This window comes from Marmota monax, unplaced genomic scaffold (genome assembly GCF_021218885.2).
Source record: "Marmota monax isolate L192 unplaced genomic scaffold, Marmota_monax_Labrador192_F-V1.1 WCK01_AAM20220418_F8-fsc00038, whole genome shotgun sequence".
Lineage (NCBI taxonomy): Eukaryota > Metazoa > Chordata > Mammalia > Rodentia > Sciuridae > Marmota > Marmota monax.
In genome coordinates, this window is record NW_026692498.1 from 5,060,950 (window position 1) to 5,075,509 (window position 14,560).

General features: G+C 53.7%; 1 long non-coding RNA gene across 2 annotated transcripts; it reads left to right on the forward strand.

Moving 5' to 3' along the window:
* Window positions 1-1,955: 1,955 nt before the first annotated feature.
* On the forward strand, window positions 1,956-12,305 carry LOC124092977 (uncharacterized). Of its 2 annotated transcripts, XR_006851800.2 has the most exons (4): window positions 1,956-2,019; window positions 5,678-6,110; window positions 7,364-7,530; window positions 9,495-12,305. It is a non-coding gene; the product is annotated as an uncharacterized LOC124092977 (long non-coding RNA). The 2 variants fall into 2 exon arrangements; XR_009226895.1 differs by having other exon boundaries at window positions 7,364-12,305.
* The last annotated feature ends 2,255 nt before the right edge of the window (window positions 12,306-14,560 follow it).

The following is a 14,560-nucleotide window of genomic DNA, read 5'->3' on the forward strand; positions in this document are numbered from 1 at the left end:
CAGTCCCAAGTCTTTCAGCCGTTCGAAGGCCCTGAGGCACAGTGAGGCACTGGAGCCCTGGAGCAGAGAATGTCAAGGTCGGAGAGCAGCGGGAGTCAAGGAAGGCCAGGTGCAGAGGGACCATGTGATTTGATTTGTCTTAGATTCTCCCTGCTACCATGTGGGAATACAGGGGGCTGGGGAGGCATTGAGAAGCCCCTGAGGAGCCATCATGCTGGTCTCAGTTCAAGGTGGTGGTGACCAGGGTGGCAGCCACAGCCATGGCGAGAAGCAGATGGATTCTGGGTCTCCGAGAGGGTAGAGAAGATGGGAGGACTTTTGGCTGGAGCAGCTGGAGGGCCCACTGAGGTATCGCACAGCTCAGGGGAAGGATCCTGGGCTCCTGGGGTGGAACGAGGAGTCTCACCTTGAACCTGGGCGGAGATCCTTTCAGGGGGCAGCAGCACAGGCAGGGCTGGGGCTCAGGGCTGGGGCGGGCAGGACGTGGAGTGTGGAATGTGCAGTATTTAAGGCCACAGTCCTGGAGGAGCAGTTGTGAAGAAGGAGGTCCAGCAGCCCAAGGCCTCCAGGTTCAGAGGGGAGAGGGCAGGGCTCAGGGTCAGAGGTGCGCAGAGGAGGCCAGAGAGTGAGTGGGGGTAGGGCCAGGCATGGAGGCCACTGGGGTGGAGTGACTGGGCCTAACGTGGGCCCCTGCACAGGACCTTGGTCATGGTGGCAGGTGGCGGGTGTCCGGCCTTCCCTGAGGGCCGGGCGCCCTGGTGGGAGCTTGGCGGGATGCAAGGGGCCCCCTTGGGGTGGAGGCCCGAGGCTCTGTTCCCAGCACCTGGATGAAACCTGGCAGCCGTCGTGGGTCTGTGCTCACTCAGGTGCAGCGAAGCGCTTGGGTCCCTCTTGGTCCCAAGAACGGCCTGAGTTCAGGAACTGCACGTCCAGTTCAGGTCTGATGATCCACAACTCTGCAGTCTATTCAAAGCCGGGTTCTCCCCTCCTCTAGTGGCACCGGGCTTTGCCACGGGGTTGCCAGGTGCCGGAGGACAGCTCAGCCTCTTCTCTCTCTGCACCTGCCCCCGGCTCAGTTGCTTCTGTTTCTTCCAGACAGGAGTGGGCATGTGGGGGACAGAAGGGACAAGGTCTGGTGCCCGGACCCTGTAGGTCTGGCGATCCTGTTTCCTTCTAATTGCTGGTTCCCTCTCTCATGAGATCTTCTGGACAATGTCACATAGTGTCTGATCCCTATGGACACCCTCGGCCATCCTCTGGGCGTGCAGCTGACCCCAGCAAGGCCATCTTGTTCCATGGCCGGCCAGGCAGCCACAGTCACAGCCTTGGCCTTGAAGTTATCGGGCACAGAGCTAACGCATCACCCCCTCTCTCCCCGGGCTCCAGGGAACGTGTGCCCCATGGCTCCCTGTTGCTCTCCTGTCGGGCTTGGAGCCACACGCCATCTCCCCCTTCACCCACTTCTCCTCCACACTCTCAAGGTGGGTGCTGAGCTCATCAGGGCGCCAGCCACCCCAATGTGCTTGGCACTGAAGGGTTCCCAGGACATGGGTCATTCAGGGCTAAAACTGGGAAAGTCTCACTCAGTGGAAGTGAGATGGCGTCCCTGGGGCCTGAGCACATGCAGGACCCCAGAGGACAGTAAAGCAGACGGCTGCAGAGCCTGCCGCTCAGGAGCCACCAACCTGCTTCCGCACATCAGTGCGGTTAAGAAAAGAGTGGAGAGATTCTTCCAGACCCAAAGAAATGAAAATATCCTGACCAATGAATCGTGCTCAGAAAACGGCTGACAACATCGTGTTCTGGGCGGGTCTGGGGCTCAATGTGGAGCGCTTGGTGCAGCATGTGTGAGGCACTGAGTTCGATTCTCAGCACCGCATGTAAATAAGTAAACAAAAAAGGTCCATCAGCAACTAAAAAACTTAAAAAAAAAAAAAAAAAAACTTGCGTTTCTGCAGGTGTGCCTGAGCAGTCCTGCTGGTCCCGGAGGGTGTTCTGAGGAAGCGACTTCCAAACCAGGTCACGTGGGGGGGGGGCATCAGGCCACGTGCAACATGCTTACAATATTTACACTTCTGGAAAATGTGGCAAAACCTTAACAAGTTTGGAACGTAGGTATGAAGTGGTGGGGTCGCTGTTTTAGCGGGGAGGGTACCTACCCATCGGCCTGTGAGATTGGATCAGGGATTGCTCCGGCCTCCTGGAGGAACTGGCTGGACAGTTCTTCCTCCTCACGCTCAGGAGGTGGGTCCAGGTGGAACCTTCCAGGCCCCTCAGAATTCTGGGCTGGAGCACTCCCTTCTGGTCCTGTCTCCCTTCTTTAAACAAACAAGAAGAAACAGACACCTGGGCGTCTCCCTCATCCTCTCCTCAATGCCCCATCACCTGCCAGACCTCTCTGCAGGACACACTAGGTCCCAGTGGGATCCTGATACGGACGGGACATCCCCAGCAGCAGTGACGGGAGGGAGGCCAGCAGAGGTGTCAGGGACGAGAAGCTTCACCTAGAGGTGGCAGAGGAGGGAGAGGATCTGGGGGCGATGGCTGGGGGCACCTCTGCTGGGCCCTGGCTGTGCAGGCTCCAGGACGGCCCCTCCCCTCTGCTGGGGTCTCAGAAGCAGCAGCAGCAGCCCCCAGACTCTGGCAGGAGTGAGGGGGACTTGCCTGGCTCCCTGGGCTGGCCAGAGGCTGGCACCCAGGCCACGCAGTGGAAGGGCACCCAGGGCTGGGCCTTGGGGAGCATGGCTCTGTGCCCAACTCCTCATCAGCGGGCGTCGCAGGACTTTGCACCAAGACTGTCTTCTCCACACAGGTCCCCTGGCTTTGCCCGTCAAGCCCGTGACTCCTCTAGGAGGACGAATGAGCCTGGACTTGCTTATTAAATTCACATAATGGGCATTCCAGGAAGGTCTTAATCCATGCCCGTTTTACAGAGGGGAAAACTGAGGGCCCTCAGAGAGCAAGGGGTAGAGGGGAAGACCCCTTACTTCTGTTCCCCACCAGTCCTCCCCGCTGTTCTACCTGAGGTGTCACAGTCCCCTCCAGGTCCTCGGGCCTGCAGTGTGCTGTGTGGCCACGAGAGGGCAGCATCAAGCTGTGCTGCCCTTGGGAGCAGGTCCCTCCTGAAGTTAAGCAAAAGTATCTCAGTTGTCAGCAAGGGAGTGGGCGGGGGCAGGGAGGTGGGGGCCTGGCCAGAGACAGCAAGAGCACACACCGCACTGCAAAGATGCAAGGCCCCGGCTCGCAGGTCATGGGACACTGTGGGAACCTTACTGCCTGCCACCATGAGACCTAGAGCAAGTTGTCTAACCCTGGGGGAACTTGATTTTCAATCTGTTCTGTTGGGAATAAGAGTAGCCACCAGGCTTACCTGTGACAGGTAGCCAGCGTAAAATGCTGCCACCCGGGGCAGGGGACCTCCGGTGGCTGCAGCTTCCCTGCATGGACCTGGAGGAGGGGCTTCCAGGCCTGGCTCTGACAGGTCGTCTGTAGACAACTCCTCAAGTCTTCTTTGGTGTGGCCTCGTGGCCTCTTCTCAGCTTGCTCCAGCAGCTGCCCCCACTCACCCCACCCCCTCCCCAGCATGACTTCTGGCTCTCCTGCTGCTGACCCCTCCCTGGGCCTCTCTGCTTGGCATTGCTGTGCGTCCAGGGCTTTGCCCTGCTGCCCCACCCCGCTGAGGGCTCCACCTGGCCTGTCCCCTGGGTTTCCACCTCGGTGTTGGCACGTCTCAGCATGGGTGCTTCTGCGGGCCACCCCAGATCCCCACTAACCTGTGAGCGTCTCAGGCAGGGACCCTGTGATCCACAGGCAGCGCCTGTCCTTCCTCAGCCAGCCCTCAGCCTGCGGTCTACAGCTCTCTGCTGGCGCTGAGCACCCATGCAGCCCCGCAGGCCTCTCACAAACTCATTCTGTGCTCAGAGAGGCTAAGTACCTGGCCAGGGGCCACAGCCTGGGGCCACTGCTGAGCTGGGGACCTGCCATTTGCACCTGGACTCTGCCCACTGCGTGGTGCACAAATCCTTGTCCGAGGTTTGTCTCCTGGGCAGTCAAGGATGGTAACTCACGACCAGAGCCCCTCAACCCACACAGGGGCTGCCGAGGGCCAATTAGTGGCTGCTTTGGTGGCTGTTCTCCCTGTCCCTGTCCTGGGCCAGGTTTGCCACATCTTGGGGAAGGAAAGCTTTAGGCACATCTCTACTGTCATTCAAGCCTGTCTCTCCCCAGGGCTCAGGACCCTCAGCCCAGCCAAGCCTATTGGTAAACAGGCGGAATGCTGGGAGGATGCTCCCCCTTACCCCTTGCCACCCCAACAGGCAGCTCCCACCCATGACAGGCGAGTCCAGGGACATGCAAATGGCACACGGCCTCTTCTCAGCTTTTTTTTTTTTTAACAGCAGAACTAGGACACTAAGACGACATCCCCTGTCAATTTTTCTATTAAGGTATTCTTTATCTCAAATATTTCAACCAACTCTCTTTGTTAAAGACTTTTTTAATTTTCAGTTGTAGATGGACACAATACCTTTATTTTATTTACTTATGTGGTGCTGAGGATAGAACCCAGTGCCCCACACATGTGAGACAAGCGCTCTACCGCTGATCCCCGGGCCCAACCCTTGAGCCAACTCTTTAGAGGTTAAAGAAATAAAGCCATCATTCATCATATATGCATATATATATTTTTAAAAATTTTTAGTTATACATGGACACAATATCTTTATTTTGTTTATTTATTTATTTAATGTGGTGCTGAGGATGGAACCCAGTGGCTCACAGGTGCGAGGCAGGTGCTCACCACTGAGCCACAACCCCAGCCCCCTCCCATCACATATATTGCCAAAACAAAAAAACCTTTCCAATATATACAGGTTGAACATCCTTAATCCAAAAATCCAAAATCTAAAAGTTTTGGAGGGCCAGCAAGATGCCACAGGTGGACCATTCCACACCTGGTCTCATGTGACAGTCACAGTCAAGATGCAGGTGCACTGTGAAGGGACCTTCGGCCTGTGTAGGGGTGTATATGAAACACAAAAAACATGTTCAGACTTGGGACCCATCCCCACGAGAGTTCATCACGTATATGCAAATATTCCAAATACAAAGAAAAGTTCAAATTCCAAAACACCTGGTCCCAGGCATGGTGGATCGTGATAGTCTGCATTTAACTTTTTAATACCTTTGATCTGGACTGCTGCTTTCTGCCTTCTTTGCAGTTTACGTTTCCTTCTGCCCTCAGAAAGGCCTTCCGCCCTCCAAAGTTGAGAAAACCGTGCAGGCTTCACTTCTAGAATTTTCACTGGTGACCCTCACACCTTGTTTGGGCCAAGCCACATTTTGAAGTACATCAGGCATCTAATTGTATTTTTTCCCAATTGGGCCATTGAGTCATCCTCCCTACACTGAATGATCTATTTTGTCCCTACTGACTTGAAAAGCCACTTTTGATCCCTTTCTGTTCCGCTCCGTTCCTGTGTCTTGGCCAGCACCCTCGCGGCTTGCATCCTCGCGGCTGAATATCTTAACACATTCCAACACAGCGGTCCGAGAGAGTCGCCTGCCTCCTGTTTAAACTCTTCCTGACAAATTTTAGAACCATCCTGCTAAGTCCCTTCCCCAAAGAAGCCCTGCCGGACTTCGATTGAATAATATCAAATTTTTTAATTTCCCTTAGGAAGGACCAAGACTCAACGGTGCTCGTAGGTCCTGCTGACGGGGGACACCGCAGAGCCTGCCATGGACCCGCGTCTCCTGCTGCAACAGAACCCTTGCTTTTCTCATGGCTGCGGCTTCTGGTAGACTTTTGGCAGACACGCTCCACAGGTTTGCTGATGTCCCTTGGTGAGCAGTTTTCCGGTCACATGTCCTGTTCGGCCTCAGCGCAGCTACTGAGGCTCTTTATCACTTTGAAAATGGCCATTGTCTCCTGTGTTTTTTCTATTTTGAGATGATTCTGACATGGGAAGAAGATTTACAAAAACAGGCTGGAGAGTTCCTTCTGCCCTCTGTGAACCCAGGTTCCTCCTCTGCTCCCATCTTATGTAACCACAGAACAGCTGTCAAACCCAAGACGTTAAACTGTCACCCTCAGCTTCCTCCGTCCCAAGGTCAGCCCTTCCCCTGCCCCCATTTTCTTATTTTCTTTCTTATTTTCTTTCTTTCTTTCTTTCTCTTCCTTCCTTCCTTCCTTCCTTTCATACTGGGGATTGAGCAGAGGTCTCCACCACTGAGCCACACCCCAGCCCTATTTCATGATTGTTTTAGAGACAGGGTCCCACTGAGCTGCTTAGCGCCTCGCTAAGTTGCTGAGGCTGGCTTTGAACTCACGAGCCTTCCGCCTCAGCCTCCCCAGCCCTGGGAGGGCAGGCGTGGGCCACTGGGCCCGGCTCATTTTTTGCTGCTTTTGAAGACTACTGGTCAGCTGTTCTGTGAAATACCCCCGCTCTGGGTTTTCTGGGGCGTTTTTATCAAGGTTAGGCGTCACTGAGAGGACATCGGGCATGACGTGTGTGCTCAATGCGCTGTGTCAGGGGTGGGCGGTGCGGATGGCATGACCTGGTGCTGGCCTCTGGCTCGAAGCCAAGACGCTGCCTGCCTGGAGTCTCCACTGTAAAGTGACCATTTCCCCCTTTTTAATTACTTGATTATCTTAGGGGAGATAGTTTGAGAATCTGCCAATATTCTGTCTTTGTTTTGGTTTCACACCCCAGCCTGGATATTGATTTTTATTTGTGTTTTTTCATCAAACACTGTCATGATTGTGTTACTCAGGGTGTTCCGACTTTGGTCATAAGGGTTGTCTCAGTTTGACTTCGGTGGCCTGTTATCATGTGTCTCCGCCCCTTTTCTTTAGCACCCTCTGGCGCCACAAGAAGCCCCCCCCCGCCCCCCCCCCCGTCATCTCCTATTCCCCTGCCCTGGAACCTGTCAGTTCTCGGGGGAGCCCCGGTTCCTTTTACGGGACAATGGTTTTGGAAAACAGGCTGTGTATGCTGGGTTTGTCGTGTGTTTTAAAGGTCATCTTCTTATTCTGAGTTGGGGATTCCTAGCTATTTAGTGATATCAGCTGCAAAACAGGAGACGATTCTGTTCTTTCCCTTCCAGTATTTCTACAGTCTTCATCCTTTATCTAGACAGCATGGTTTAAAAACAACAACAAACTTTTCATTATAGAACAGTTTCAGATTTACAGAACAGCTGCACGGGTAGCCTGGAGCGGTCCCCTGGGATACAGAGGTCCCCCCACTGCTACCATCTCATCGCAACGCGCCCTGCCGAGGGAGAAGGCAGCATTAACTGGAGCCTGTGGCTCCTACTTGGACTTCCTCTGTCTTGACCTGATGTCCTTTTCCCGTTTCAGGACACCGCATGGGACCCTGTGCCACCCGCCGACATTCTGTCTTCCCAGGCCCCTCTTGATGGGGACGGTTCCTCAGACTTGTCTCCTTCTTGACCTGGGGGTTTCGGCGGCCTTTGGGTCGGTTTCCGTGGCTGTAACGGGACGCCTGACGCTGCGTCGTTCATCAGGTGCAGCCTTTTACCCCCCGGTCCTGGAGCCTGAGACCCCTCAGGCCAAGGTGCCCACAGGTTCAGTCCGTGGTAATCAGTGGCGCTTTGCTGCTGTGTCCTGTGGGGATGGGGGACCTGTGTATTCACCTGCTGAAGGTGCCGGGAGGGGGACACTGCCCAGCCCTTGGGTAACAGCAGTGACCTCGTGAGGGTGGAGCCCTCGAGAGGCCAGCGGGGCACCTCCCAAAGGCTACCTCTCCAATACTGCTGCACTGGGGAACATGGGCCTTTGGGGGACAATTCGGACCACAGCAACCCGTCAGCCAGCTTGGAGGATGCTGCTCCATTCCCAGGATTTTGTTCTGGGAATCAGACTGGTCTTGGGTTTGGGGACAAGGCCACAGAGGAAAGTGTCTTTCTGGGGACTTGGGTTCAGGGTATGTACTGTCCACAGGACTTATCACGGCAGCTGGTGACCTTGAGACTTTCCTGTCCCCGGGGGCTCTCCTTGGAAGGAGGTCCTGAGCAGGACCCTCAAGGCAGTGGGTGGGCTGGGTCTACTTCCTGATCTAGAGTCTTCTGCATGGCAGAGCGGCCTGCTCTGTGCCCTTAGCTACTCTCCAGTCACTTACTGACCTCAGGCTGCACTTGCAGATGTTGACTGTGTGCTTTGAGCACCGGTCAGTCCTGTCCACTCTGTGCTCTGCTGCTCCAACTGTGGTCATCAGAGGCCCCGCCGTGGGCTTCTGCGCCCCGACACCCCCATCATGGGGGCCCTTTTCTTCCTAGTATTTTCTTATGACTCTCCAAGGTGTCACTCTGTAAGATTATCTTATATGTCCCCTGTCCCAGCCCCAGAGTCACCAGTTCTCCTGGGGTCCTCGTTGCTTTTACTGAAGAAGGCCATGCGCTACTAGGTGTGTCTTTTTAAAGTTGATTATAAGTCGATTATCCTGGGTTTTTTGGCTATTTAGTCAGTCTGCCTAATTTTTTTTTAAAAAAGACGAATAATTTAACTACTTTATTTCAATGTTTATACACATCCATTCTTCTTTCTAACTGCATTTTAAACTCACGTTTGTGTGTGCATACATACATACATGCACACACACACACACATACACACACATATGTATATTTTTAAAATAGTGCTGGGAATTCAACCCAGGGCCCCTAGCACACTAGGCAACGGCTCTCCCATTGAGCTACGTCTCTCACTCTATTTTAATAATTCAAAGCAGGCGACACAGTCACATAAAACTCATAAGAGGGGCCGGGGCTGTGGCTCGGTGGTAAAGCACTTGCCCAGCATGTGTGGGGCCCTGGGTTTGATCCTGGGCACCACCTAAAAATATATAAATAAAACAAAGGTATTATATTGTTTAAATATAAACAATATTTAAAAAAAAAAAAAGCTCATGAGATACAGAAGAGTAAATGACGTTTCACATTTTTGTTAACTTTGTCTGTTTTGTGGAGCTGGGGATTGAACCCACGGTCTCCTGCACACTAGGCAAACACTCTACCCAGGGCTACATCCACAGCCCTGTATGTGAGTTTTTCATCTTGTTTTTATTTTCTTCTTCTTCTTTTATATATATTTACTTTCTTTATTTTTATGTGGTGCTGAGGATTGAACCCAGTGCCTCACAAGTGCGAGGCAAGTGCTCTGCCGCTGAGCTACAACCCCAGCCCCTCTTCTTCTTCTTCTTTTTAACCTAACATTGTATCTTGAGCATTTCCCCATATGATTAGTGGTTCTCCAAAAGCCTCATTTGGGGGCTGCAGATACAGCTCAGTGGCAGAGTACATCCTTAGCGTGCATGAGCCCTGAGTTTGATTCCAAGCACTGCAGAAGGGGGGCGGGCAGGCATAATGTTGATAGCTGCTTAACGACTCCTCTTGTGAATGTACTGCAGTACATCCCTTTTCCAGTGTTAGGCCTGGTGAAGTAACTACCTACTCTGTTTTGAGTCTTTCAGGTTATAGCCGTGTACAGCCGTTTCACCAAACCCTGGCTGAGACTTACTGAGACTCCAGATTACACAGGCCAAGGGTGACCTCCAACTCTGCTCCTCCTGGGAGAGTGGGGATTTGGGATGAGTGTTCTTGCCTTCCTCCTCCTTCCTTCCACTTCCTTCCTTCCTCCTCCTCCTCCTCCGCCTGCTCCTTCCTGTGGTGCTGAAGAGCACACCCAGGGCCTGGTGCATGCTAGGCAAGTGCTCTACTACTGAGTTGTACCCCTTGTTTCCTCTTTATAATTCACCGGGTATTTATTCATTGCCTTAGTCCATTTTCTGTTATTACTATAACAAAATTCCTGAGGTTGGGGACTCTATAAAGAAAAGAGGTTTGTTTAGCTCACATTCTGGAGATCCAAGAGCATGGCTCAGGCCTCTGGTGAAGGCATTGTGGCAAAAGGACTCCACAGTGAAAAAAAGAGCAAAAGAAAAGCAAGGAAGCTGAGTCTTCTTTAGAGCCACCCGCTCCTGTGATGACTAATCCACTCTTTGGGACCTGCATGAATCTCTTTGCGAAGGAGGATCCCTCGAGGGCCTCTGAAAGACCTCACACCCCTCAACACGGTTTTTGGGGACCAAGACCCAACACGACTTTTGCCAGGGACAAACCACATCTGGACTGTAGCCGCCATCATTCATTTCTTCATCCCACCGGTATTTATTGAGCACCTACTGTGTGCCAGGCACTGTCCTATGAACTCTCAATACCAAAAGAGACCCCTGCCTTCATGGAGGTCACGCTTCAGAGAAGAGAGGCACTGAAAGAAAATGCAGAGCAAGGGGCACGGGGAGAGCACCTCGTGGGGATGTGAGACCCCCGCAAAGACCAGAAGGAAGGAAGGGTGGGGCCAAGGGGACCTCTGGAGGAATACACAGTGAAGTGACCGGACTGAGAATGAGCCCATCATTTTTTTGCTTGTTTGTTTGTTTTAGGCAGAAAAGTGTTTTTCCAGGTCCTTTGAAGTTGCAAAACTGTCTTCTGATCTCTGTAAAGAACAGGGGAACCTGGAGCCGATTCTCTCCTGAGACAACGGCAGAGGACCTTGCTCCTTCCCACACTCTCCACATCCCGCAGGGCCGCGGGCAGGGCCCAGGATGGGTGGCTCTGTGACAGTGTCCACGCTGACCCCAACAGACAGCAGGAGGCTGAAAACAAGAAAAGGGCTGACTCTGGCTTCCAAAGTGGGAACTCTGCGCCCCACAGAGAGGGAGCAGGTGCTGCGCGGCTTCGGGGCTGAGTTTGGCCCAGAGTTGAGAATCAGCCCTGAGGAATACGGAGGTAGAAAGCACCAGTCCCTAAAGGTATTAGTCCCTGGGTCCTTACACTCTTTTTTCGGGGGATGTAGCTCAGTTGGTAGAGTGCTTTTTTTGTTACCGAGGATTGAACCCAGGGGTTCTTAACCACTGAGCCACATCCCAGCCCTTTCTATTTTTCACTTTGAGACAGGGTCTCGCTAAGTTGCTTAGGGCCTCACTAAATTGCTGGTACTGTGAGCGTGCAATTGTTTTATTGTTGTCACTTTTACATGAATAAATAACTAGTGAGATTCTGTCTCAAGGTCTAACATGGTCAACGGAGCGCTCTTGGGATCTGTGAGAGTGTTCCGGGCGGGGCATGGCGCAACCTGTAATGTCCGCGACTTGGGAGGCTGAGGCAGGAGGATTGCCCGTTCAATGCCAGCCTCGGCGACTTAGCCAAGCGTCAGAAGGGACCCACTTGGACCATACGGCCCCCTTTGGAGCAAGTGTGAAAGGGTCAAAAGCATGTGCCCTGGACAGCAGGAAAGGCCAGCTGCTGTAGAGACGGCGTGGCAGGAAACAGCCCTGGAATCGGGTTGAGTGGAGAAGGCCCACGAACTCAGCTCAGCAGCAAGATCGGAGGAGCTGGCCCCGCGAGAGGAGAGGAAAGTGGTGGTGAGGGGCAGAGGAGTCGAGTCACGCGGGAGAGTTCCGCTGAGGAAAGCATTTGGGTGTGGTGACTTACCCAGGGGACCAGGGACAGACGATCAGAAGCCTGCCACTCCTCTGAGGGAATCGCATCGCCAAAGAGGCCACAGGAACAGACCACAAAACCCTGTACTGTCCAGACATTAAAACCAAAATGTGCCGGTGCAGTGGCCCGTGCCTGTAATCCCAGCGACTCCGGAGGCTGGGGCAGGAGGACCAAAGGTTCAAGGCCAGCCTCAGCAACCTAGTGAGGCCCTGAGCAACTCAGTGAGACCCTGTCTCTAGATAAAAAATAAAAGGACTGGGATGTGGCTCAAGGGAAAAGTGCCCCAAATTAAATCCTCAGCACAAAAAAACAAGGAGGGTCTCCCCTGTGGAGAGCTGGCCTTGCCGGGCGGCACCCAGGGCTCCGGGCCAACAGGGCGAAAACAGAGGAGAAAAAACAGACCCCCAGGCTCCGCTCTCGGAGGGCAGGGATCTGACGGCCAAAGCTGTCCATCTCCTGAGGTGGCATGGCGCCCTGCACGCGTGGCCCAGGTGACAGGGACATGGAAGGGTCCCCAGGGCGGGGCCAGGGCTTAGCAATTCTTGAGTCACTCTGCTCCTCTGCTCCATGTCTGTCCCGTCCCCGTGTGGCTCTCTGGGGTGCGACCTGCAGACCTCTTCTCAATTTCCATTCGGATTGGATTTTGCCCTCTGAGTCGGTCTCAATCTCTCCCAGAGGTCGTCAGCGGTGACTGTCACCGTTTCCACTCCTTCTTTTGAATTTTGAATTTTGGAAATTATGTCTTTTTTAGCTTCAGAATTCTGTCTGTGGCCTACCTGCCTCCCTCTGGGATTCCCACTCTCTTGGCTCTTTCCCTCACGGTCGGTGCTGAACCTCCCCGACCGGCGGCTCCTCCTTCCTTCTCTCTGCAGCCACATGTGCAGGCCCCTGAGTCTCTGGTGGACACTGGCAGGCCGCCCCGAGGTGCACGCCCACCAGGGCACTCAAGCCCTCATCCCCTCTGCTTGGAGTGTGGCGGCCACCCAGTGGGGCTCCTCCCCTGCAGGTGACCTTGGGAGGCCAGGACTGTCCTGGGGCAGCCCTCAGCAGTGGTGGGTTGATATGGTGTCTCCAGCTGCAGAGATGCCGTAGGATGAGCCCGGGCCTCGCTGTGACTGCGTCTGACTTCACCTTCCGCCTTTTTTTGGTACCAAGGATTGAACCTGGTTCTTAACCGCTGAGCCACATCCCAGCCCTCGGTGTCTCCACCTGCCCACAGGCATTGATGGGAGAACCCTCCCAAATAAACCGCCTGTACCCCGTCGGCCTCAGAAGCTGGCTTCCCAGGCACTGACCTGCCAAGGTGTCTGTGGGCAGTAGGAAGCCCCCAGGTGGTGGGAGCCAAGGGGTTTTTTTTGGTACCAGGGATTGAACCCAGGGGCACATCCCCAGCCCTTTTTTTGTATTTATTTAGAGACAGGGTCTCACTGAGTTGCTCAGCACCTCGCTTTTGCTGAGGCTGGCTTTGAACTTGAGATCCTCCGGCCTCAGCCTCCTGAGCCATTGGGATTGCAGGCCAAGAGCTTTTTGTTCTAGGGTCCCCGTGGGAAGCCCCCAGGCGGAGGTGCACAGGGGGTGGGTGCAGAGACTTCTCTGAGGAAAGTCGCTTCCACTGCAGCCCGAGAGGAGGGTGGAGAGCGTGGAAATCCAGACCAGCCACAGGAGACAAGCACGACCCTTCACCCGAGCCTGCTGCAGCAGAACTCAACGCCCACCATCACGGTGTTTGGGTGTGACTCAGAGGCGGGCGAGGAGTGGAAAGGCTCTAGAGTGGAGTCTCCGGTAGGCCCCATGGCATGGGCTGCAGGCAGGCTGGTGTGGGTGGCCGATGAAGCTGGGTGGGGACCATATTTGGCATTCTCCGGTTGGTCCTAACTTGGAAGGAGGACAAAGGTTTGGCAATCTGTCCGTCTTACTATTCAAGCCCTGGGCACGTCAAGCTGGGTGGAAAGACCTTGTCTGGCCTCCTGGGTGGCTGCTATTGAGGGCGGTATGGCTCCCGGGAGCCTGCAGCAGGGGCTGTGGCCTCCTGGGCTCTTTTGTAGAGAAGAGGGTTGGTTTCCGGGCTGGTTTCTGTGGCTGTGGGTCAGAGCTCTGTTTTCCGAGGGTCTGGCTGTTGTCTGTTTATATATTCAGTCTCTCAAAAGAGATTCAGGGACAGAGGAGAGCAGACAGAGCCTTCTAACACACACGAGCGTCTTGCCAAGGTGAGGGGACCTCACAGAGCCAGCCCAGCAGGGCTCAGTCCTTGAGGGGACCCCGGGATCCCCAGCGTCCTTCATTGTTGCCCTTCAGGCATGACACTTCTCACTGCCACCTTCCTACCCTGCTCCATTCCTGCAGGGCGGGGCCGGAGCAGGCAGAAAGCAGAAAAGGGAAAAGAAATTCCTTCTGAGACCGAGAAGTAAGATCAGACAATGAGGACGTTCCTAAAAGCTGGCAGTCATCAAGAATACAAGTAACGATGGATGCTGGTGAGGATGTGGGGGAAAAGGCACACTCATCCATTGCTGGTGGGACTGCAAATCAGTGCAGCCACTCTGGAAAGCAGTATGGAGATTCCTCAGAAAACTTGGAATGGAACCACCATTTGACTCAGTTATCCCACTCCTCAACATATACCCAAAGGACGTAAAATCATACTACAGAGACTCAGCCAATGTTTATGGCAGCTCAATTCACAATAGCTAAACTATGGAACCAATCTTTGATAGATGAATGGATAAAAAAAAATGTGGCACATATACACAATGGAGTATCACTCAGCCATAAAGAAGAATGAAATTATGGCATTTACCAATAAATGGATGGCACTGGAGACTATCATGCTACGTGAAATAAGCCAATCCCCGAAAAACAAAGGCTGAATGTTCTCTCTGATGTGCAGATGCTAACACACAATGAGGGAGGCGGGAATAGAAGTTCATTGGATTGGACAAAGGGGACTGAAGGGAAGGGAAGAGGATGGGAAAGGCAGTAGAATGAACTGGGCGTCACTTTCCTGTATTGATACATGAATACAAGAGCCGCGAAA